The sequence below is a fragment of the Elgaria multicarinata genome, chromosome 3 (assembly GCF_023053635.1).
Source record: "Elgaria multicarinata webbii isolate HBS135686 ecotype San Diego chromosome 3, rElgMul1.1.pri, whole genome shotgun sequence".
Classification (NCBI taxonomy): Eukaryota; Metazoa; Chordata; class Lepidosauria; order Squamata; family Anguidae; genus Elgaria; species Elgaria multicarinata.
This window is the reverse complement of record NC_086173.1, coordinates 86,404,928-86,429,554: the sequence shown is the minus strand read 5'-3', so window position 1 is coordinate 86,429,554 and position 24,627 is coordinate 86,404,928. Positions and strand designations below refer to the sequence as shown.

The 24,627-nt window shown below is 39.6% G+C and overlaps 1 long non-coding RNA gene across 1 annotated transcript in view; it reads left to right on the top strand.

Annotated features, from left to right (window-relative positions):
- LOC134394939 (uncharacterized) overlaps window positions 1–23,940 on the top strand; it is a 248,864-nt gene extending 224,924 nt beyond the window's left edge. The window contains exon 3 of the long non-coding RNA XR_010025210.1: window positions 23,894–23,940. This is a non-coding gene — a long non-coding RNA (uncharacterized LOC134394939). The remainder of the gene's footprint in view (window positions 1–23,893) is intronic.
- Window positions 23,941–24,627: the final 687 nt, after the last annotated feature.

Sequence of the window (24,627 nt, the reverse complement as noted above, 5' to 3'; positions counted from 1 at the left end):
ACTGGATGTCATCCACGTATTAGTGACACCTCAGTCCATAACTTTGGATAAGATACCTCCAGCCATTTTATATAGATGTTGAACAGCATAGGGGCATAACCAGCACTACCTTTTAGAATTGGCCATCCAAGTAGAGTGGAAATACTGCAAAACATTACCTACAACACCCAGCCCAGATAGCCCCATCCAGAATGATACCATGATTGATTGTATCAAAAGCAACTGGGCCCTGCTCCTGTATTAGCAGAGGTCATCCCACAGGGTGACCAAGGCAGCTTCCATCCCCAAACTAGACTTAAAGCCTGACTGAAATGGCTCTAGATAATCAGTTTCATTCAAGAGCAACTAGAGTTGTCTGGCGACTACCTAATTAAGTACCCTGCCCAGGAAGGAGATGTTGCAACTGCCCTGTTGTTGTTAACACCTTTCAGGTCCAGGTTAGGCTTTTCAGTGGTAGTCCAATTACTGCTATCATTAAAGTGACCAGCACTGCTCCCTCTTCTAAGAAGGAATTTACAACCTCCTGGACTTAGCCAGAATCCCCTCCCTATTAGATATAGGGCCTTTTCAGGCAATGTGCTAAGCCATGGTTAGGCCGCTAAACCTTTTGCAACTAATGGTTAGTGAGCGTGTTTAAACTGTGGTTATGTAGCAACCATGGTTAGGAATGGTTCACACGACACTCTAAGTCATGGCTCACATGGCATGCTAAGTCATAATGTTTAGCTCAAAATGCTTAACCACTATGGCTTAGCATGTCATCTGAACAGGGTTACTGTCAGCCATGAAGAGCAGGGGTGAAGCACACAGGTGGTCAACCAGATTTGTCCAAGCACCTTCTCTGCAACCTTGGGTTTCAATAACTGAAAGTCATCCAATAAGATCACTCAGTGCTCTGGGTACCTCTACTGAGTGCATTAACTGTGGTGTCCATGTTACTAAGTCATTGTTAATAACTCTCTAATTTCTATATATAGTACTGTGCAAAAGTCTTAAACCACCCAAGAAAATTGTATTAAAGTTACTTATCTGGGCATTAAGTGTTTATTTGCTTGGAAAAATGCTATATAACATCAGAATAAATACAAATAAACATTAATACAATTTAAAAGTAACAAGAATTCCTTGTGTTTTTCCAAAGCCTTATTGATATTTTGTTAGATGGCTAGAAGAACATAGGTTTGTTTCTCTTGAATCAGGTGTGCTGGTGGTGGAATTTAATGAATACAGTGCATGGAATGAAACTACATGGAATGGCTGGGGTGCCTCGAAGAGAGGTTTGGGAATGGCTAAGCTAACAGAATTTGACAGACATAAAATCATAGTTTTGCATCAACAAGGCAATTCTCAGCAAGCAATAGCCCGCCTAACTGGATTTTCAAGATGTGGTGTTCAAGCTATCATAAAGAAATTTGAAGAAACTGGGCAAGTTGATGACAGAAAATGCAGCAGAAGACCCAAAAAGCTGTCTACACCTGATGAACAGTACTTTAAGGACACTACCTTGAGGAACAGAAAGAAATCCAGTGAAATGCTTGCTCAACATCTGGCAGAGTCATGTGGCACCAAAGTACATGCTTCGACCATGAGAAGAAGTCTTACAAGAAATGATCTTGTAGGGCATGTTGAAGCTAAGAAACCATTCTTGCTAAAAGGCAACAAGAGATTGCAGTATCTGAAAGACTGTAAAGCATGGGGCAACAACTTGTGGCAGAAAGTCTTAAGGAGTGACGAGTCCAAATTTAAAATCTTTTGTTCACAAAGACTCCAATATGTCAGAAGAAGGGTTGGCAAGAAATACATTGATGCCTGTGCAGCCTTCTGTAACACACAGTGGAGGCTTTGTCATGGTCTGGAGGTACATTTCAGCCGACGGTGTAGAGGATATGGTCAAAATCAGTGGAATTATAAATGCTTGAGAAATATAAACAGATCTTGATTCATCATGCTGTACCTTCACAAAAATGACTGAGGAAGGGACCTTTTTCCTTCAGCATGATAATGACCGAAACACTCAGACATAATTAAGACCTACTTAGAGTGGAAGTCTAGAGATGGAACCCTCACAGTATTAGATTGACCATCTCAGAATCCCAACCTCAACATAATTGAAGCTGTGTGGGATCACTTGGACAGGGAAAAGAACAAAAAGCAGCCAAAGTCAAAAGAAGAGTTATGGCAAATCCTGCAAAAAGTTTGGAAGAACTTACACAAAATTACACAACCAAAGCGAATTGCTTCAGTTTTGCATTCTAAGGGAGGCCACACAAAATGTTGACTTTTTTAAAAAACACAATAAATTTTTGTTACTTTTCATTATATTAATGTTTCATTATGTTCTTTATGTTGGAAAGCAAGATTCTAGTCCCCACTCAGCCATGAAGCTCACTGGGTGATTTTGGCCAGTCACTGAGACTCAGCCTAACTTACCTCACATGGTGTTATGAGAATAAAATGGAGAGGAGAAGGACCATGTAAGCCACATTGGGCTCCTTGTAGGAAGAAAAAGGCAGGATATAATGTAATAAATAAATAAAGTCAGTATTATTCTTCTGAAATAATATGTAATAAATTATTATTAGAATTGGAGCCAAGGGCCAACGCCCAGAAGTTTTATTTTTTCTTCTTTTAGTCCTGTGGACTCCAGCTCAGGAGACAGTGAAAGAAGACAGTTGACTGGAGCTAGTTCCTGATGTCAGACGTATCTAAGCAGTACAAATTTACTTAGAGGGGCTAGAGGATAGGTGAATGAAGAAACCACCCTGTCGATGCAGGTGGGTTATGCTAGAGCTGGCAGGGGAGGAGGTAACAAGTCATACATGATTTCTGTAGGCCCTAATGTGCAAAGGCAAAGAATACATTTCTAATTTTTGGGGTCCTTCTTTTGATCACACATGATATATAGAAGCTCTGATCATGTGGATCACTTTTTATCATGCCTGTTTGCACAAATAGTGCTGTGGTGCTCATAAGGAAAGTAATCACGTTATTTGGATGACCCAAACCATATATATTATTGATGTGTTGAATCTGGCCAGATGTTTCTGGTACTTATGATACTAAGTTGGTAACATATGGATTATGCCAAGATCACTACTATTTTGGAACTCAGGGTAGGGTGGTCCTTAATGGTGAGAAATCTTGGGGTGGGGGAGGGGGAGATCAGTTATCGGCAAAAAGTATGCACATCCTGGCTGGTGATGTTCAGCTCATCTGGGAGCACCAACTGAAACTAGGAGTGCATTCTGTGATGGTTTCTGTCCTGCACACACAAAAATCAGCTTTATCCAGCAAGAAATTGTTTATTCAAAAGCTAATAACCTCCTCCCAATTCTGGGCCTCTAACAGGCTTAGTACCCAGAACATTAAATTCTCCCTTAAGGAGATCGTTACCTTGTCGTGGTGCTGGAGCTTGAGCACCTCAAGGATGCCATGAGCTAAACCGTGAAGGGACACCCAAGACGGGAAGGTCATGGTAGAGATGTCAGACTAAATACGATCCCTGGGGAAGGTAATGGCAACCCACCCCAGTTTTCTTGCCATGAAAACTAAATGGATCAGTACAACCAGAGATATGTCGGTATACCATCGGAAGATAGGACCCCCAGGTCGGAAGATGGTCAAAATGCTACTGGGGAGGAACAGAGGATAAGTTCAACTAGCCCCAGATGTGATGACGCAGCTAGCTCAAAGCCAAAAGGACGGCTAGCGGCCGACGGTGCTGGTGGTGAACGACGAATCCGATGTTCTAAAGATCAACACACCATAGGAACCTGGAATGTAAGATCTATGAGCCAGGGCAAATTGGATGTGGTTATTGGTGAGATGTCGAGATTAAATATAGATATATTGGGTGTCAGTGAACTGAAATGGACTGGAATGGGCCACTTCACATCAGATCAGCACCAGATCTACTACTGTGGACAAGAGGATCACAGAAGAAATGGAGTAGCCTTCATAATTAATAATAAAGTGGCTAAAGCAGTGCTTGGATACAATCCAAAAAATGATAGAATGGTCTCAATTCAAATTCAGGGTAAGCCGTTTAACATCACAGTGATCCAAATATATGCCCCAACCACAGATGCTGAAGAAGCAGAAGTAGATCAGTTCTATGAGGATCTGCAGCACCTACTGGATAATACACCAAAAAGAGATGTTATTTTCGTTACAGGAGACTGGAACGCTAAGGTGGGCAGTCAAATGACATCTGGAATTACAGGTAAGCATGGTCTAGGAGAACAAAATGAAGCGGGACATAGGCTGATAGAATTCTGCCAGGACAACTCACTGTGCATAACAAATGCTCTCTTCCAACAACCTAAAAGACGGCTTTATACATGGACTTCACCAGATGGCCGACACCGAAATCAGATTGACTACATCCTTTGCAGCCAAAGGTGGCGGACATCTATACAGACAGTAAAAACAAGACCTGGAGCTGACTGTAGTTCAGATCACAAACTTCTTATTGCACAATTTAGAATCAAACTAAAGAGAATAGGGAAGACCCACAGATCAGTTAGATATGAGCTCACTAATATTCCTAATGAATATGCAGTGGAAGTGAAGAATAGATTTAAGGGACTAGATTTAGTAGATAGGGTCCCGGAAGAACTATGGACAGAAGTTCACAACATTGTCCAAGAGGTGGCAACAAAAAATTTCCCAAAGAAAAAAAAAACCAAGAAGGCAAGATGGCTGTCTGCTGAGACACTGGAAGTAGCCCAAGAAAGAAGGAAAGCAAAAGGCAACAGTGATAGGGGGAGATATGCCCAATTAAATGCAAAATTCCAGAGGTTAGCCAGAAGAGATAAGGAATTATTTTTAAACAAGCCATGTGCGGAAGTGGAAGAAGACAATAGAATAGGAAGGACAAGAGACCTCTTCCAGAAAATTAGAAACATCGGAGGTAAATTCCAGGCAAAAATGGGTATGATCAAAAACAAAGATGGCAAGGACCTAACAGAAACAGAAGAGATCAAGAAAAGGTGGCAAGAATATACGGAAGATCTGTATAGAAAGGATAATAATATCGGGGATAGCTCAGACGGTGTGGTCAGTGAGTTAGAGCCAGACATCCTGAAGAGTGAGGTTGAATGGGCCTTAAGAAGCATTGCTAATAACAAGGCAGCAGGAGCTGAACTGTTTAAAATATTGCAAGATGATGCTGTCAAGGTGATGCATGCCATATGCCAGCAAATTTGGAAAACACAAGAATGGCCATCAGACTGGAAAAAATCAACTTATATCCCCATACCAAAAAAGGGAAACACTAAAGAATGTTCCAACTATTGTACAGTGGCACTTATTTCACATGCCAGCAAGGTAATGCTGAAGATCCTGCAAGGTAGACTCCAGCAATTCATGGAGCGAGAATTGCCAGATGTACAAGCTGGATTTAAAAAAGGCAGAGGAACTAGAGACCAAATTGCCAATATCCGCTGGATAATGGAGAAAGCCAGGGAGTTCCAGAAAAACATCTATTTCTGTTTTATTGACTATTCTAAAGCCTTTGACTGTGTGGATCATAACAAACTGTGGCAAGTTCTTGGTGGTATGGGGATACCAAGTCATCTTGTCTGCCTCCTGAGGAATCTGTATAACGAACAAGTAGCAACAGTAAGAACAGACCACGGAACAACGGACTGGTTTAAGATTGGGAAAGGAGTACGGCAGGGTTGTATACTTTCACCTTACCTATTCAACTTGTATGCAGAACACATCATGCGACGTGCTGGGCTTGACGAATCCAAGGCTGGAATTAAAATGGCAGGAAGAAACATTAACAATCTCAGATATGCAGATGACACCACTTTGATGGCTGAAAGCGAGGAGGAGCTGAGGAGCCTTATGACAAAGGTGAAAGAAGAAAATGCAAATGCTGGGTTGCAGTTAAACCTCAAAAAAAAACCAAGATTATGGCAACCAGCTCGATTGATAACTGGCAAATAGAGGGAGAAAATGTGGAGGCAGTGACAGACTTTGTATTTCTGGGCGCAAAGATTACTGCAGACGCTGACTGCAGCCAGGAAATCAGGAGACGTTTACTTCTTGGGAGGAGAGCAATGACAAATCTTGATAAAATAGTTAAGAGCAGAGACACCACACTGACAACAAAGGTCCGCATAGTTAAAGCAATGGTATTCCCCATAGTAACCTATGGCTGCGAGAGCTGGACCATAAGGAAAGCTGAGCGAAGGAAGATAGATGCTTTTGAACTGTGGTGTTGGAGGAAAATTCTGAGAGTGCCGTGGACTGCAAGAAGACCAAACCAGTCCATACTCCAGGAAATAAAGCCAGACTGCTCACTTGAGGGAATGGTATTAAAGGCAAAACTGAAGTACTTTGGCCACATAATGAGAAGACAGGATACCCTGGAGAAGAGGCTGATGCTAGGGAAAGTGGAAGGCAAAAGGAAGAGGGGCCGACCAAGGGCAAGATGGATGGATGATATTCTGGAGGTGACAGACTTGACCTTGGGGGAGCTGGGGGTGGCGACAGCCGACAGAAAGCTCTGGCGTGGGCTGGTCCATGAAGTCACGAAGAGTCGGAAGCGACTGAACGAATAAACAAAAAAAAAAAAACAGACCCTACAACACTAAGCTAAAGGGAGCTTGAGGATTCTGACATGGAAAGCCTAGGGCAGAATCCCATCAAAATTATGAGCTTTTATATATCACTGATTTCATTGAGAGCGCCAACTTTGGCTGTGTCATCTTCATGGTTTTGTATGTAACTTCCTCACCATGAAGAATATAACAACACATGTGTAATCAATATGTTGCCCATTATGTTTAAATTAACGTTTTTAGTGCTAGAACTAATACTCTTCTCCACAATCTAAACGTTGTAAAATTTACTTCTGCAAAAGACATTTTGAATTTTTGCAATGAGAAGTAGTAAAATTTAATCAAATCCACGTTGTTCCACTATTTGTATCTGGATATATTTAGCATGGCTTCATCAGAAATAATGTGCAGCTTATCGTGTCATAGCTCAATTAAGTTCTTATGTCTACTGTAGCAATCTAAGCTGATTATTAAAATGAATGATTTATGTTTGTGCTGATCCAGTGGCCCTAGTAGAACATGACAGTGTCAAGTGGCTGATCTGAGTTGAGATCAAATTTCTCTTGACTTACAAATTACTGTACTTTGAGAATGGCAGGACAATTCATGCTCTGGCACAGAGTAATGATGTTGCTCAATTTACAGACTGCTGTTAACTTTCCTTACAAGTATATTTATAGATGAAGAATTTTTGGAATGGGGCTTCATTCAGAATCAGACTTCAGTATCCTTTACTTTAAATGAAGATGCTTGCTGGTGAATCTTACAGGTTTTGCTATTTTAAAGGTTGAATGAAATATATTGTACATACTGAACTTATTAAGATGGTACTAGAGAAGAAGGAAAGTATGATGTTTTCTTTGAAGTCAACAGGGAAGACTTCTTAACAGGTTTCTGAAAGAGGTTGAAATGAAGACATTAAACTAACATGATTCTGTTTGAATTGTGAAACAGGAAGGCTGTAATTTGCATCCTTTATAACGTAAATTCTAGCTATTAGCATCAACTGTGTTGCCATCTGAGACTCCCTGTCAGGAACAACTTGGCCACTTTTCCGACCTTTTGTTGATTTCAGGATCTTTCATCAGTTGGCATATGACAAATTTTATTACATTAACTAAATTGCCAGTTTTGTGAAAAGCCCAGGAAGAAGTCAGCATTATTCATTAACAACATTTACACACATGTTCGTGTAAGAAAAGTAACAGAATGAATTTGTTTTACAGACTAATGGGTGCAATAAAGGATGTCATAATTTAAAGTTGTGGGCAACTATAGCCCAAGCTCTGTTTCTCAGTCTGTTCTTGAATGGTTCTAGTTGGAATAAGATGTTCAAGTGAATTGTCACATTTGAGGGCAAAGGGTACAAGTAATGGTTGTGTGAAAGCTGAATCTTTGCACTTATGTCAGAAAAAGTGCCCTGACCATTATGTCTCAATGGTGTTTTGACCAATTTGCCAGCAACTTTGCACTAGTGTCATGTATTCGTAATATATATTTCTGTTTTGCATATATGTAACAGTATTGTATATTTCTGTTCCAAAAATTAATGTTCATTCTTCAAGTAAAGTAGGTTAAAAGAAAAGGGGGGGAAAGTAAAAGACAAGAAAAACAAAAATATTTTTTGGGGAAAGATCAATAACTCACATAATTACATACATAGAGTGCTATTGGTTGGTATTTATGCTTTATTATAGGTACTGCTAGATTGCAATTTTGCATCCCATTTATAGGATCAGCCCTACCATTAGGCAGAGTGAAGCTACTGCCTCAAGCAGAAGCTGCTGGGGGCAGCAGTGAGACGTGGGAGAGAACAGTTTGTGCTACACAGCCTCCCTGGCATCTCCTAAGCTAACGTGCTGTCTTCAGGTGTGGGGAATGGGCTTCACCTCAGCCAACAGAATGTCTCTGGCCAGCCCTGAAAATATACAAATAAATTAAGCAACATTGGCTAGAAGGTTAGGCATAATTTGTTGGTGAAAGTTCTGCCTGTGGACCTTCCAATAAGAAATTAGTGTCATAAACATGATTGGAAACAAAATCGTTAGTTGACTCAACCTAGTCATTATCATTAGACATTAGTCTGCATTACTTGCATTTCTGCATGTTTTGTCACAGCAATTCACATGCATGAGCATTTTATCCCCTCCTTGCAACAGCCTTATACCAAAGAATGTATTGCCTCCACTCATTGTGCCTCTAAGCATCACTCTTGTTTTAATTATTTATCTGCATGTCTCTGATTTCATGGATTTGTCTCCTTTGCTGAGATTATTATTTCTTCTTCTACATATCCAATTTGTTACAAAATAAGCATTGTCTCTTGAAATCAACAACACTTTTGATGCCCTTAAAGCATCATGCAGAGATCTGCACTTCTGCCTCTATACTCAACTGTTGGTGTACATGATGCTTCAGCATCACCTACATCCCTTTGGCACTTGCATCAGTGTGCAGTCAGTGTATAAGGTGAGCCAATTTAAGCCTTCCAATTTGTGATGTAATAGATTCACAGTAAAAATCTTTGCCAGCAAAAGGGGGAGGGCAACTTCTGCCGATTCCCCCTTTCCCCTGAAGCCCCTTGTGCTCCCTGAAAGTCTGCTCTGAAGGGTTGAGGGACCCCCCCAGAACAGCATGGGAGACAGTGCTAAAGGCTGGGGGATACAAGAAAAGTAGCCTTCTGCTTCTTCTGCCAGCAGGTTTCAATGCAATGATACGGGTTTTTGAATGCTTGTCCCCACAAAAAGCTATAAGATGACCTAGGATTATCTACGCTCAGCATTTTCAAAACATTGAAATTCCCTGCAACAGTTTGCAGTGCAAAGAATTTTGTCCAGCTCCTGCACAAAAGTGCTGCAGAAGGATTTGGAGGAACATTTTGGACAACTTGAAGTAACTTGTTTTATACAACATCTAAGTAATTGTTTTGATAAACCCACCAAATTCTGTGAGTTGGTCTGAAAAAATACAAATTACTAAGAATAACCAGATATCTTCCCACTCTTTCTTGGGAATTTCCACACACACTATACTGTGTTCTCCTATTTCACTGTTGTTGAAACATAATTATGTTTTACCCAAGCTGTTACAGTATGAAAATAAAAATGTGTATATTTTACATTCTTTCACTTGTTCACTTTATTACTTTCCATTGGGGGATGTCCTTTGCTAAAAACAAAAAGGATTTTCTTGTAAATTAATTTTGAATTGTGATGAACTAAGAACTGATCTCAGTAACTATCTCATCTCCGTTATTCACTCAGACAACAAAATCATAGAATCATAGAATAGCAGAGTTGGAAGGGGCCTAGAAGGCCATCGAGTGCAACCCCCTGCTCAATGCAGGAATCCACCTCAAAGCATCCCTGACAGATGGTTGTCCAGCTGCCTCTTGAATGCCTCTAGTGTGGGAGAGCCCACAACCTCCCTAGGTAACTGATTCCATTGTCGTCCTGCTCTAACAGTCAGGAAGTTTTTCCAGATGTCCAGCCGGAATCTGGCTTCCTTTAACTTGAGCCCGTTATTCCGTGTCCTGCACTCTGGGAGGATCGAGAAGAGATCCTGGCCCTCCTCAGTGTGACAACCTTTTAAGTATTTAAGTATTATTAGATTGTAAGCCTATGCGGCAGAGTCTTGCTATTTACTGTTTTACTCTGTACAGCACCATGTACATTGATGGTGCTATATAAATAAATAATAATAATAATAATAATATTTGAAGAGTGCTATCATGTCTCCCCTCAATCTTCTCTTCTCCAGGCTAAACATGCCCAGTTCTTTCAGTCTCTCTTCATAGGGCTTTGTTTCCAGACCCCTGATAATCCTGGTTGCCCTCCTCTGAACACGCTCCAGCTTGTCTGCGTCCTTCTTGAATTGTGGAGCCCAGAACTGGATGCAGTACTCTAGATGAGGCCTAACCAGTGCCGAATAGAGAGGAACCAGTACCTCGTGTGATTTGGAAGCTATACTTCTATTAATGCAGCCCAAAATAGCATTTGCCTTTCTTGCAGCCATATCGCACTGTTGGCTCATATTCAGCTTGTGATCTACAACAATTCCAAGATCCTTCTCATTTGTAGTATTACTGAGCCAAATATCCCCCATCTTGTAACTGTGCATTTGGTTTCTATTTCCTAAATGTAGAACTTGGCATTTATCCCTATTAAATTTCATTCTGTTGTTTTCAGCCCAGCACTCCAGCCTATTAAGATCACTTTGAAGTTTATTTCTGGCTTCCAGGGTATTAGCTATCCCACCCAATTTTATGTCATCTGCAAATTTGATAAGTGTTCCCTGCACCTCCTCATCCAAATCATTAATAAAAATGTTGAAGAGCGCTGCGCCCAGGACTAGGATGCAGTTCATCGGGCCCTGGAGATTTATTTATTTATTTATTTATTGCACTTATATACCACTCCCATAGCCAGGGCTCTCTGGGCGGTTTACAGAAATTCTAAAATTAAGATTGAAACGAGTATACAAAATTTAAAATTCTAAAACATAGAACATACACACATAAAGCATTAAAAACTGTTAAATGAGAACTCATGATTTGAACTCATTCAAGGAAATTAGGTGTTCTTTGACCATTTGTTTATCAATCTCAAACTGCAATCCTGCCCCCTCAACTTCTGCTTCACTTTTTCCAGGGCGTCATAGACCCGCTTTTGGGAAAAGACTGAGGCAAAGTAGGAATTGAGCACTTCAGCCTTTTCTTTGTCATCTGTTATCAATTTGCCATCCTCATTAAGCAGTTGAACCACCATTTTTTTCCTCTGTCTTTTACTGCTCACGTATCTGAAGAAAGTCTTTTTATTGCTTTTAGCATCCCTCGCTAATCTCAGCTCATTCACAGCTTTAGCCTTCCTGATGCCATTTCGGCACTTCTGTGCCACCTGTCTGCACTCTTCCTTCCTTCCTTCCACTTCCTATATGTATCCCTTTTTGCCTTCAGGTCATCTCCAAGCTTCTTGTGGAGCCACATTGGTTTCCCCTGTTGTCCTCTATCTTTTCTCCTTGTTGGAATTGTTTGTAACTGCCTTTAAAATTTCCTTTTTTAAATACTCCCACCCATCCTTGCACTCCTTTTCTCATTAGGATCACTTTCCATGGGACCTTACTTATCATAGTTCTGAGTTTATTAAAATCAGCTTTCCTAAAATCCAGAGTACGTGTATGGCTACACTCATCTTCTGTCTCCTTCATAATCAAGAATTCAAGTACGACGTGGTCACTTTCCCCCAGAGTTCCCGTAACTGCCACTTTATCTACATGGATAAACTTAATCTACATGGCTTAAATTGTTATGTGCTTGGGTTACAATTCTGTGGCCACTAGACACTGTCTAGAGGCCCATAGGATTTTTTGGTTTCTTTCTGGCCTCCAAAGACAGAACCAGAGCTCTGACCTCAGAGCCTGGAAAGCACTCTCTTGCCCTCACCCACCCCCTCACAACCAGTGTGATTCTTGCCGCACAGGCTACGTCTCCGTGCTCGGAAATGGAATGCAGAGAGGCTGAAAAGAGGGAAGGAAGGAGAGGGAAGGAGATGATGGAAGCTTCCTATGTTCGACCCGGTCTCCTTCCCTCCCCCTTCCTAAAGCTGTGACTAGGTGGGGCCAAAATCACCCATCTAGGCAAAAATGCCAGGTGGCCAGAACACCTCTGGCTGCCCTGCACTGGCAACTCAGCAGCCTCTGATTTTAGAGACTGCCAACTATCAAGATAGGATTGCACTCCAAGAGCATTTAAAGGATGTAGTAATATTAATAATGTAAACTTTAGAAAGAAACAGAAAGTAATCATCTTTGTTTTATACTTTTAGATTTAGTGTTTGTGTCTGTCTAGTTGTCCTAGTTGACCAAGTCTTACCTTAATACATGAGGATGCAAGTATTTTTAACATGAGGCAGTGATCTCTCTTCTATATTTGTCTGTTCCAATTTAGGGGAAAGCTGGTCCTAGTAAAAGCCAAAATTGTAATACATAAATTCTGACTTAATCTTATTTCTATATTTATTGTTTGGTATATTTGTATATGACTGATTTCGATATGGCATAAAACAAAAGAGCTGTCGACAGTGGAATCTTCAACAGTAAAGCCTGTCTGTTTTTTCTGCCCACACTTCAAAAGTCCTGGAGGCTACGTCAAGTTAAATAATTGGTCTGTGGCAATGTGACAGTTGTAGTGGCACCCTTTAATGCTAGTTTTACACTATACTATAAAGCATTATTTTGGACCATAGTGTATTTTTGTTGTTTGTTTATGTATAGGATGTTTTGCTTATACACACCAGTTGCTAAAATTAAGTTATAATGGGCTGTAGATAAACAAGAATGGAGACTGATTAATGCAAGCAAGCATCTCACATAAAGACTGGACATTTTTTATTTAAATATTGAAGCAAGCATCATACCCCAGAAAACTCCATGAAACAATCACCTGCCATTCATTCTTTTCATCCTATCTGTTGGCCTAGTGACTAAACATTTCACATATTTACAAATCTAGAAAATCAACTTTCACTGCACACTATTTATTACCAGAATCTGTTGCTGTGTGCCAATAATGCTATATTTTGATTGTGTATCACTTAGAAGTGATTGCTCAGAAGTAAGGCCCACTGAGTGCTATGAAACATGCTCCCCACTGAGTGTGTTTAGGATTACAGCTATGCAGCATGACCCTTTGCATGTTTACTGTAAATAAATATACCACAATCGCTTAAGCAGAGGCAGCTTTTACATTAGCTGATGAAAAGTGTAAAGTGAGATTAGTAAAGGCATTTGGCTCTTAATAGCCAATATAGTTGTTTTGCCAGACGTTTGTTTTAGTTATGATGAATTTATTTCTTTGTGTCATATTTATACACATGGATTACATTTATACATATGTATTATTATACTTATTGTAGCAATAGCTAAATTAAATCTAATCTGCTTGCATGTATGGAGCGTGAATAACTTCCCCATGTTGGGGGTATTTCTCAATTCTGCACTGCCCACATTATTTGGATAGAGATCTTGTCTTCATACAGTCATTGCATTTGTGAGGCTGAGCAGTAAAATTTCTGGAAACATGTCATTTGCACCAGTCCTTAGTTTTAAATGTCTCTTGGATATTAAGTTTACTACCTTGAAAGAACAAGGCAGTAAGAGTTACTTTATCATCTTACTAATGTAGAAATATATATGTAATGTTGAAAGAAAAAAACACAGAATCACTGCTTCATCAAAGGAATCCCGGCATCTTCAACTGTATGATATATTCCAGACACATAAATGTACAGCATTTGTCTGCACAACTCCCATTCAGTATTATGCTTTTAAAGGGTCTCTTCACAATCATGGTTGACTTTAAGTCAATCACTAGTTTTCAAAACATTTGTAATACTTTTTATAGATCAAATTTTTTCAATAGAAATTTGTTTAAGTCCCTCAGCTCATCTTCTTTGGGTCTTCCTCTCCCTGATCAGTTTCCATCCCAGTTGATCTTTATTAAAACTTTGTAACTTTAAGAACTGTTGCCTGATTTTTCTTGTTTTCCTCTTCCCCCCCACCCCTCATCCTGTTTTCATTTTGTTTTGTGTCTTTTAGATTGTTTTGTGTTTTTTCAACAGGGACTATTGTTTTTTTATTAATCTGTAAGCATTTTTTATCTGAAGAACAGAGTAATATATTATTTTTACTAAGTTTAGCACCTGACAAGCTCTAGGGGAATCAGACTTATTTGTATATTAGCCATTTTATGCTTACAATGTAGCTTAGATTGACATATTGTGATTGGCTGCACTCCAGTGCAGAGTCAAGAGCGCTTAAGCCCATTGATTTCAACAGCCTTAAGGGTGCTTAAGTCTGTATTAGATTATGGCCAGTGATCTTAATTTGATTTAAGTTGCATTCATTTTCTAATTTTCAAGGTAATTAAGTGATCGTTCTGAAGTTTAATTTTAGGCTGGTGTCTAAACACGTTGTAATATGTACACTTGTAGCTGAGGTTAGAAGTTGCCATTGCTAACAAGCAGAATGTGGCCCTTGAGCTAACATGGAGTTAACTTGACAGTGACTATGTAGCCTCTGCCAGCCTGCTGCCCTCTAGACTACAACACCCATTCCTCTCCAGAGAACTGTAGTCTTTCTCTCTCTCTCTCTCTCTCTCTCTCTCTCTCTCTCTCTCTCTCTCTCTCTCTCTCTCTCAAATTAATTTCCTATTGTGGATATCAACAGAACAGAACAGAAATACATTGTGAAAATGAAGATTATCGTCATTCTCCATCATGCGTACAGTTCATTAAAAAAAGGGGGGGAGAGAGTTATACAAAGGTTTCAAGAAAAGCAGACCAGTTGTGTCTATATTACACACGTTCAGAAGTTGATGATGTTATTAGGTCCTCAATCCATTGCATTATAGGAGGTGTGAATTTGTCCTTCCAGTGTGATAGTGTAAGTCTTTTAGCTGTCATAAGGGCTCTGAAGAACATGTTAAAATTGTAGTTTAACACTGGGAGCCACATCTGGAGGGCCCCAGAATGGGGAAGGTTGATCTATATAGTACGTCCGTAAGAAACCTGCAATCTGAGACATGGAAAAGGATAAGAACATATTCATATGTTTTCAGTTTGGCTGAGATTTTTTCTTATTTTTTCAAAATAGATCAGCTTTTCTTCTCTCTCTCTCTCTCTCTCTCTCTCTCTCTCTCTCTCTCTCTCTCTCTCTCTCTCTCTTCTTTACCCTTTTACTCAATAAATACCCAGAAGCATATGTTGGAAGCAGAAACCTTGCCTTGAAGCATTTTCTCCCTCCTTTAAACATATGGAATCATAAACCATGGCAAAAAAATAAGCATTCCCTTGTTGAAAAAGTGTATATATAAAGCAAGTGCTCACTTCATAAATCCAGTCATAACCAGCATTCTACAACGGTAGTGGCAGCAATGCCATGGTGTTATCAGAGAATGGCAAGGATAAAAGCAGCCACAACAAACCAAGAAAAATAATCACCCAAAGTGCTTTTGTGGTTTTGGTGGTGTCCTGCCTTAATGTGTAGCTTACATTTTCAAATATCTAAAAGCCAATTCACATGATGTATTTAGAATGAGGTGATAAAGTGGATTTCGCTCTCTCTGCTGCTTATTTTGGTGGTAGAAAGGTAGAGCAGGCTTTGTTCTTCAAGGCCATGAGAGTTGGGAATTCTCATGGCACTTGCCTTCTCCCAGTGTGGAAAGTCAGTATTGCTCAGGAATGACCCATGCAGTATTCTTGGTATCCTTGTAGTTGTGTGTGAGAAAAATCAATATTAGAGTTTGCTTCACATTGATGCAATCAACTTCCAAACTGGCAGTACGTACATAAGTATTTGTGATGTTATACATAGCAGTGAGTTAAGTATTCATTGGATGGGAAACTAACCAGTCAGAGGGGTTGTTTTCAGTTGGGGTTCTTTTTTCCCCCCCCTGGTGTAGAGGCCAGATGTTGGCTGAGAAAATAAGAGTAATCTAGCTCCTGTCTTGCTGCTTAGAGAAGGCCAGTTGGGTAATTGATACGTTTTGACCTGTTGGCAAAGGACTTTCGAGTAAAGTGGTTCCTAAATGTGCTTCCTCTCTTGATTGCTTGTGAATGCCATGGGAAAATTCATTTTAGACACCTTGCTTGTTTAATCCTTTTTGACAGAATACTTCTGGAGGCGCTTAATAGATTACACGGCGTTAGCTTACTGCAGTTCTTTGGTTCATGTTCAGTATAAAAACCAAGTTTCCAACATATATGGCAAAATAGGTTTGTTGCCACCCAAAGATAGAGAGGTGTGTGTGTGTGTGTGTGTGTGTGTGTGTGTGTGAGAGAGAGAGAGAGAGAGAGAGAGAGAGAGAGAGAGAGAGAGAGAGAGAGAGAGACCAACCAATGGACCGACCTCAGAGAGACTTGATTCATTTGCATAATGAGTCAAATGTGTCCATTGTCTAATATTTAGCTGAGTGTTTGCATTTTTAATTATCTAAATGGCTGAGCATCAGACTTATTTTAAAGTCGAACAAGTAGTAGTTATAGAGCAGAGCCAGGTTTTCCCCAAAGTAATTTTTGATTTTCCCCCACCCACACATTTTTAAACCTATGCCCCAGTATGAACCAGGACCCCTCTGAATTCAGGTCTGGTTTGTAATGCAGCTTGCCCCTGTCTCCAGCCAGTCTTCCCTATCAGGCATACCTTCCAAGCAAATGTATTCTTCCAAAGGGGTGGCAAGGCAGAGTTCTCTAATGGAACCAGGAAAGGCTTTTTCAGACTTCTGCTTAACTGATGCATTACTTCCAGCTGAGGTTCATGGTGTTTGTATTGAATGAATTGAACTGTATACAGCACTGCAAACCTCATATACCTGGGCAGGATATGATGCTCAGGGGTATAATAAGCAGAGTCCTGCAAGGCCTCCCCTGGGTTTACCAAGCCCATCAGTTTCACCGGCCCTTCATAAAGATAACTTTGGAGCATATGTGTGTGTGTGGTTCAGCCAGGAATAGTTCACCTATCACTTTGGTACCCTCGGTCACTAGCTTTTGTAATGATGCAGTTCAGTTATGCACAGAGTTCTTCAGCCTCTTAGCTATAGTTTGCGGTACTTTTGGAATGCCTCACATACTTGTCTATAATAAAAGAGGAAATATTGCTAGGTTAGGATATTCTTGCTTGTGTACCAAGATGGAAAAATTGAAATGTGTAATATATAAGTGTAATAAAATTAAATAAATAAATAAATAAAACATCCAAATATTCAGTATATTTGTTTTATTTCAGACAGTTTTTGAAGTAAGAACGGCTGGGATTTTTATAGCTGAAATTCCCAGCATGAAACTATATCCTGAAATTGAATATAGCAACAGATTACAAAATAGTTTCCTCGCTTATTTACTTTGCAGGCTAGAACTGACTGCTTCAGTCCCGCAGTTCCTAATGTGGTGCCCGTGGACACCTCCCTTCGTGCCTGCCAGGCTCCCAAATCCTCCTGATTTTTAAAGATTTGTGGGGTGGGGGTGGGGTAATTTTAAAGTATTTTCTTTCTTTTTTTTCATACTGCCAAGCAAAGCACCATCTTTATTTCCAAGAATGCTTCTGCACACTACTTGAGCCTCGGAGAGTTTCTTAGAAAAATGGTGTGTAACTGCAGCCTAGTGCTTTGCCTTGAAGCATGCCCAGCTGCCCAGGAAAAAGAAAAACATACACTTGGGAAGGGGAGGGAGTGTCCCAGGGGGCTAGAGGTGGTGGGAGGGATTTTTGTTACAGTCCAAATGGGGGATTGTTGTCTAACTTGGAACCTCTTTTTCTTCTTACGTGCCCACATCTGTATAGCCTGTCTGGCACGAAAACAACTACAGAGAAGATACATGCTCTAGTGGGTGCATGCAGCTTAGAACAATTTTTTTAATGGTGTAGCATTTCTTTTGAAACATTACTTGGTGGTGTTTATTAGTGTGTTGTTTCTTCCTTTCTTAACTTGTAAAGATCATACGAGTATTCTTGCAATGGTGTGGTGCAGCAAGAAGTATTAAGCGTCTAATTCCAACGTGATGTGAGTGGGAGTATGTTCGTTGTCATCAGTACAGCCACAAGCAGTAAGCAGTATGTACTTATGACACATGCCCAACCCCATTCTACATAACACTTCACATTGCGGGAAACTTCACTGGCCAGGAATGGGGGTATTTTCACACTGACAGAATGCTGCTGATTGATTGCTGGGGAAGCGTAATTTTCCTACAGCAAGGGGGAGATTTGGATACCACCAATGACAGTTGGGTAACAATATAACATTTCATTATGCAATAAAGCAATTGTATAGAAAAGCCTATAGTTTCTGAGCGTAGCTACTGAGGGTATTTACAGCACACTTGTAATTAGGCATGCATTCAACAGACTTACTGTTGTATATATTGTAAACAGCTGGTAGTCTTTAGTGTTAAATTCTGGTTGAGTTCAATCCATAACTAGCATTGGGAGGAAATATTTTTAAAACGTCCTTTATCTTAAATGGGTGCGGTAATAATTTCTTTTTTTAATTTTATTGACTTTCTAATACCATTAACAGAAAAAAAACCATAATACATAGTACAAAAACTCAAAATAACATTTATATCAAATATTCACACTTAATCTATTTAACATAATCATACTCAACATAAAAGTGCATCCCCCACCTCGGGATCTCATTCCTGTTTCCAAAAACTCATAGTTTCTTCTGCTGGAGGTTTCCCACTTCCCTTAGAAAACACAAATACTAGGAACTTTTTCCAAATCCCCTCAAAATCATTCGTTTTTGCTATACCTCTTTTCACTTTAATGTTACATGTCAATTTATCATTAATAGCAATATCCCAAACTTCTTTATACCATTCTTCAATACAAAAATCACCTTTAGTCTTCCAGTTCCTAGCTATAATTAACCTTGCAGCTGTCAACAAATTCATTGTCAATTCCTTAATTTCTTTGCTACATTTAAAATCTTCTTGCAGTGAGAGTAATGCAACACTTGGTGTATCTTGTATTTTCATTCCCACAATCTCTTCAATCTCTAAAAACACCATCTTCCACAACTTTTGCACATATTTACATTCCCACCACATATGTAAGTACGTTCCTTTTTCACCAAAGCCTCTCCAACAATTTGCTGAATGCTGATTATTTATCTTATTTAATCTAACCGGGGTTAAGTACCACCTCCATATAATTTTTTAATAATTCTCCTTTATTCTTACTGACATATTTCTCAACACTCTTTGTCTCCAAAGTCCGTCCCAACTCTGCTGTCCTATCTGTATCTTCAAATCTGTCTCCCAAACCGATTTTGCCGCACTATCCATCGACCCTTTCTCAAGTAATATTGTATATATTTGACTCATTAAACCTTTTGTTATTGTATTTTCTCCCTTGTCCATTTCTTTTTTAATAATTAATTTCTTAAACTTCGTCATCTCTCTACACTCTCCATTTTCTCTTACCCAATTTTTAGTCCATTGTTCTAATTGCCAATAATTTAGCCAAGTTAATTTTTTATCTTTTAAAACCTCCTCCATCTTCTCTCTTGTATTCATCCCTCTTAACCAATCTTTTAATTTCATTTTATTTTTCTCTATTAGAACTGTACTTAATCTATTCTTTAAATCTTCAGGAAATTTCTTTAACATTATCACCGGCGTTAAAGGGGAGCTGCTCAGAAGCAACTCCTTTTTATGTTTGCTCCAGCTCTTGAAGTTCCATGCGGTAATAATTTCTAAGCCGATATTACTTCCTATATCTTTGTATGTCATACGGAAATCCAGGACAAACAGCTTACATTCATTAAATGTGGCTGGGAGGATCGCGACCCCTGATTGTTCATCATCCGCCTAGGCAGAGGGCCGTCCCAACAAGCCAAACGGCCACCGGAAAGCTCGCGCTGCCTCCCTTCATCTAGATTACTCACTGCCACCCCCCATACCAGGGGGTTTGGCGGCAGGGCAGGGCCAACTCGGTGCTGTGAAGAAGCTTCCAGGACTCTGTCCTAGTAGTTCTTTCTGACTACCTCAAAGTTAGGTCCTATTCTTTTTTGCTGATGTTTTCACTCCTAATCAAATCCTTGACCTATAATCCAACTTTGGTAAACATCACATAATATAATTCAACCTTCCTATTCTGGACACTGTGGTGCCACTCCATCCTTATGCATTTAGGTTATTTTTAACTCATTTTCCAATTACAATTATTTCCAAAGCAGGATGCAGTTAAAATTCAACAAGACAGATATGAAACAAAAATAAACAGGAGAGAGAGAGAGAGAGATAAGAAAAGAGCCAGCATTTTCCTAAAGCCCTAAATAACCCCCACTAATAATGAAAAGCCTGATGGAAAAGGGAGGTTTTAACTGGCTGCTTAAAAGGACTAAGGCCCTGGATCTGTTTTGGAGTTGGCTCCAAAAAGTCATGTTTTGTAGTGGCTACTAGCCTAACTGACAGTGGAAATGCCAAAAGTTCTCATCCCCAGATCTTTAAAGGTTGGGACCACAGCCCAGATTAGATATCAGTAGAAGGCCAGAATTGAAGAGTACTCCCAAGCTATTTTTTTCTTTTTTAGGGAGGTGTATATTTCTACCACTCCACTGGAAGCACCATGTTGTCTGGATTACGTTTCACTGTGTTTAACTTCATTCATTTCATTACTAACTCTAAACCAGTGCCCAGCAACGATTCTGAACTGCCTGGTTTATATTTGAAAACTTTCCAAACATATGTGAACCGCCCAGAGAGCTTCGGCTATTGGGCGGTATAAAAATGTAATAAATAAATAAATAAATACAAATAAATATTATGTATCAGTTGCAAATATCCTAGGGACCCTGCAGTTGAGCTCCCAAACAAAAGAACAACATCCTATAGAACCCCTGGAGTGTACTACCCCTAACCATGTTAGCAGTTTTAGAAGGATAATTCCCCAGATCATAGATATCAAGAGAAGGGGGTTTTTCTCAGTAGTTTTACCACTGCCCTTTTCAGAGCAGATAGAACTACACCATCCCTTGATGATGTATGAAAATATTCTTTGGCCTTACCAATGTGGGAGACAGGATGCTGAACTAGATAACTTTAGGCCTTCTCCATAGGGGCTCTTCTCATGGTCTTATGTTTCCTCTCTTTCTACACTCCTGATTGCCCAAAGGCCCAAAAGTTGGCTTAAAGTCCAGTATGATGACAGGAAAAAGAGGAGATGGAGCTAGCATAGTTGACCACTAATGTGTACTATATCCACTGAAAAAAAATGCTACAGAGTCAGATAACTGATTACACTTAACAATAGAGTCTGAAACATGTGGCAATTTGATTCTCACTATTTAAAAGAGATGCCTTTCGTATGGATTCACTCATGAGGCAAGAGCCTTTTTTTTCTTTTTTGCTTTAGTCAAGTGTCTTGTAGCTGGCACTAGGGGGCTGTGCATTTCTTTTCCACAGTTTCATGCTACATATCTGTAAAAACAACAACCCAACCTGAGCTGTTTTGAATCATAAGCCTGTGTGTGAATCTTCTTGCATTTTTTTTTCATCCCCCACCCCAACCACCCAAAGTTTGGATTCACTCAGATTCAGACCTCAGCACAAACTAGCAAAAGTTCACTTGGAGATTAAACCAACTAGAAGTACAAAGCCCTTCAGTAATCCCATGCATTTTAAATACAATTAAGCAATTAAGTTTGGGGAAAGCTTGTGCCCCATTCATATGAGCTGCAGTTCTGATAACAAGACATGATAGGATCAAGGGTGTGAATCATCATATAGATGCTTTGACGTGATCCGTACTCAAATGCTGGCACTGCAACAACCAGAGTGGTGCAGCACAGAGCAAATGGACAAAATACCCCCCCAAAAGGAAAAAAAATCTTTAGTGCATATCTATCACATTTCGCATAGGTCAATTGATAGCATGGTTGCAATTTAGAAGAGGGAAGAGGAAGACTATTATGAGTACACTGACCTCTGTGCTATGCAGCCTCTCTAATAGGCTTATACTGGTGCAGTATAAGGATACTCTGCCATTCTTGGAGACTTGTGAGATTTTCCCAGAGTGTATTTTGAAGAATGTTCTCCCAATGGAATTCCCCTTTGGCACTCATGGGAGTATTGCAGTGCAGGCAGACTATGAACAAATGTTGTTTGTACTTCAAGTAGGATCTCCAGATCTTGGCTAATTTTACATCTGTAGAAAGGAAACATTTTGGGGGCCATTCAACTGGTATGTCATAATCTTGGAATGTTTAATAATCTAGATCTTTTTGTATTGTTTCCACTGAGCCAGGCATTAAAACAACAATGCAGATGGTGAAACAGGCACTACTGTAAAAACTGACATACAGCTTTACAGATAGAAAGTTTTGTTTTGAAATAGCACTTCCTAGAATTGTCTCACTGACTGTTAATGGCTCCAAATGTCTCCTAAATAAGCAGGACCATCAACCACAGAGTTGTATAATGTATAACGTATTTTCTGTAGACTTTGGGGTTTACTCTGTGTTATAATATAACTGCATTGTACTTAGGCAGAAAGCATTTGGTCATCCTGTAGCTACAGTTTGATCCTCATGAAAAACATTTTTGTGTCTGGTACTACAGGTAGGTTCTGCAATACTTTTGCACCTGTTTAAATGTTATACTATCCTCCATGGGTTCACCCATGGTGTTGATATAACATTTGAACCCCTTTGGTTCTTTGACACTGCCAGCACAGGTTTTAAAATATTTTAAAATATTAAACTAGCTTTATGGAATGAACCATTGGATACGTGCCTCCCACACTGATAGCATAATATTTAAAGGACACTTAATTCTTTATAGACATATTAAGCTATCAGTAAGAATAGTTTGGGTTTTTTTCCCCAGGCCTTGTCTACTTTATTCAGATTTTAAGCATCGTGCTAATATGCCCAAATCAAGTCCTGATTAGGGAAATAGATGAGATAAACATTAAAAATAAGTATTGAAAGCCTTGACTATTGCTCAAAGTGCTATTCTATGTGGAATTGGACTTTATGTTGAGAAAGATTTTGATGTAATGAAATGTTACCTGCATTTCTGTCAGCGTCAGATGAAAAGGCCAGCTCCAGATCTTACACTGATAACGAACATCCCGTTCCCTCAACTGGCTAGGGCACCTCTTGATTCTTAAGCAAGGACACTGTCTGAATGATCATTTTTTTCCATATAATCTCTCATGAATAGCTTGCATTTTAGTCAATCCCTGGCTCCAATAAGGAGCCTGTCAAAGCCTCCATCAACTTTACTGGAGAGAGAATGTCATCTAAAGAAATAAAGTAGAAAGCCAATGAAATTCCCACATAGTAGTAATAGAGAATTGGCAGGAGATCACACTGCATTTTGTTGTCCTGAATTTCATACCTTTTGCTGGGGTTCGGGGCAGGGAATGTTCATAAGTTGTGAATTTTGCAGAGCCAAGCTTCCCCCATGTTGCCCTTTAGGACTGTTGTTTGTTTGAGTAACATTTTGCTTTAGATCAGAGGTGCACAATCCACAGATTGTGGGCATCCCCCCCCCCCCATGCCCTGCTGTGCGTCCCTCCAAATCCGTAACCACTGCCAGTACTGCTAAAAAACAACAACATGCAGCATCATTGCTTCAGCACTAAGATCCTGCAGCCCAAACCCTCCCACCACAAACAATGATCTGAGGGCACATAATGCTATTATATTGTTAAAGCCAAGGAGGCTTCTCAGCCTGAGCAGTGCCTGGATGCAAGACTGCTTTTTGATGAGTGGGACAGAAGTCACATAAATCTTTTTCTTTCTTTCCCCTGAACAGGTCCACCAGGAAGACGAGGAAAGCCTGGACGGCGAGGAGAGACAGGTAAACCTCTATGAATTGTGAAATAATGCTAGTATATCATCTATAGGAATCATGAGATGAGCGTTGTCTATCAAATGTTCCTTCAAAAAGTTCTGCTCTCATTCTCATGTTTTAATTTTTCTACGTTAAATGTTTTAGACTATTTTTATTATGTTGTATTTTGTATTTTTATGAATTGTTGTAAACTACCCAGAGAGCTTCAGCAATGGGAGGTATAGAAGTGAAATAAATTATTATTATTATTATTATTATTATTATTATTATTATTATTATTATTATTATTATGGTCCCTAGGTGCAGCTAATGTGATGTGGTGCTTGGAAACTGGAATAAACTCCATAACATGTACAGCTTGAGAATCTACTCTGTCTAGCTGGATTAAAAAACATTTTTGACTAACAGGACTCTTGATACTTTCCTATGATCTGGCAAGACTCTTATAGATATAGCTGGGTGAAGGCTGTACACTGTAAAATAATGGAAATGGGTATTTCTCCATTTGAACGTTTTTCCTCTGGGCAAGAAAAAGGCAAAACAACAAGTTCTGCTGTTAAAATTGTAGGATATTGAACAGCAAAATTTGATCTCTTTAGCAGCTACATTTTGTTCTTCTAATTTTGGCATTCAATTCCCAATTGTGGGAACAAAGGGCTAACTATCAAAAACAAGACACCTCAAAGTGGCTAAGA